General features: G+C 33.7%; 1 protein-coding gene across 2 annotated transcripts in view; it reads right to left on the reverse strand.

The window, feature by feature from the left end:
- The window catches only part of SLC26A8 (solute carrier family 26 (anion exchanger), member 8), a 61,829-nt gene that overhangs the window by 25,790 nt on the left and 34,338 nt on the right, over window positions 1-1,701 (reverse strand). The window lies entirely within an intron of this gene.

Consider the following 1,701-nt stretch of genomic DNA (forward strand, 5'->3'; position numbering starts at 1 on the left):
ATCTAAGAGACATCACAACAAAACAAATTTAACCAGGCAGGAGAACTCAATGTCCAGCTTTAAAAATAATCATTATATAGTTCCTGTACACCACTCTCCCTATTGACCAAAAATCTTTCCCAGCATCTACTCTAAGAGTTCAGTGAGACACTTTGTAGGGTATTTGGTTTATCTGTGATTCTGTAATTAGATGGAGACACCTTGGAAGCCTATAGATTAAAATGAAGGAAGAATTTGGGTCATAGCTTGAGTCAGAGATGAGTTTTGATCTTTAGTTGTTAGAGGAAAAGAAACGAGTCATTTTTATCTCCCGTGTAAAGGTAATGCTTTTTCATAGAGAAAATTGAAAAATGAAAATAAATCACCAAAAGACAACTACTGCTGGCACTTTTGTTTTTCCGTATTGCTTAAATGCCTACGCATGAATTACGAACACATATTCAACTATTTGTCAGTGTTTTCTACAAGCATACCAAATACTGCCTTGAAACTGTTGCTTGATATTTGAGGCTATTATCTTAAGGACAAATTGGAGAGTGTGTGCAGTTTCCTTAAGCACATCTAAATAATAGTTTCTTGGTGGGTGCTGTGAGATGATTTTTACAACTTTGGCAGTAGCAGCTTCATCCTCCTTCCATATTTTCCTCTCCAGTTCTAAACTATATCGCTAATCCTGTTATATGGTAGGAAGTGTTCACAATCACTTGACTTGACATGTATATAAACCTACTGTGGCTTCAACAACCTTTGAGTATAAAACAGGTTACAAAAAAATTCAGTGCCTAAATGGCAATAATTCTAAGTTATCATCTTATTGTTATTGCTGAACCTTAGTTTCCTTCTTCACTTAACTCCAAAGCACATACTAATTATTTATTCCACTCCCCAAAGGTATGTCTTAGCTGTGCTCACAAACTAATTTGTCAGCCACAATAGCATCCTTTAACTTTTCTCCTTTCCTATTAAGACTGGCTATATTAATGATTAATGTCCATTGCCTTTGACATACAATACACCACAGAGAGAAAACAAAACCCCAGAACCAAACTACAAAGTCATGGAAAACCTTCTTTACTTGTCAGACACAGAAATCAGGATGGCTATGATTAAGAAAAATAAAGAGTGAGAACAACATAAGCAAAACAATATAAAAATTATAAACAGTATAAACAAAAAATATAGCTCAGAAAAAGAAATAAATATGAGAAACACAATCAACAAAAGCAGATCAAAATTGAAACTTTAAACAAGAAAATGACAGAATTGTGGAGGGAAGCAAAAATCTCAGGACAAAACCATGGAAGGAAAATAAATCAAATATAAGAATGAATCAGTGATTATGAAGATGAAAAAGAGAGAAAAGAAAGAAATGAAGAAACACTTCAAAAGTTATCTGAGACCATAAGAAAATGGAAATAGAAAATCATAGAAATCCTAGAAGGATAAGAGGGGGCAGAACTGAGAATCTATTTAGGGAAAATGGAGGAGAACTCCCCAAACTTAAAGAAGGAAACTAACATAGAAATACAAGCAAGGGGAATTCATAGCTGCCTAGATGAAAGACAAACTATAATAAGACACATAAATCACACGGGTGATATGGAGTGATGGGAAACCCAGGGGATTACAACTGAGATGGAAAAAGGCACAAAAATAAACTATTAAAAAATAAAACTATGTAAAAATAAACTATTACGTTAA

Source organism: Condylura cristata, unplaced genomic scaffold (genome assembly GCF_000260355.1).
Source record: "Condylura cristata isolate star-nosed mole 26May11 unplaced genomic scaffold, ConCri1.0 scaffold00001, whole genome shotgun sequence".
NCBI lineage: Eukaryota > Metazoa > Chordata > Mammalia > Eulipotyphla > Talpidae > Condylura > Condylura cristata.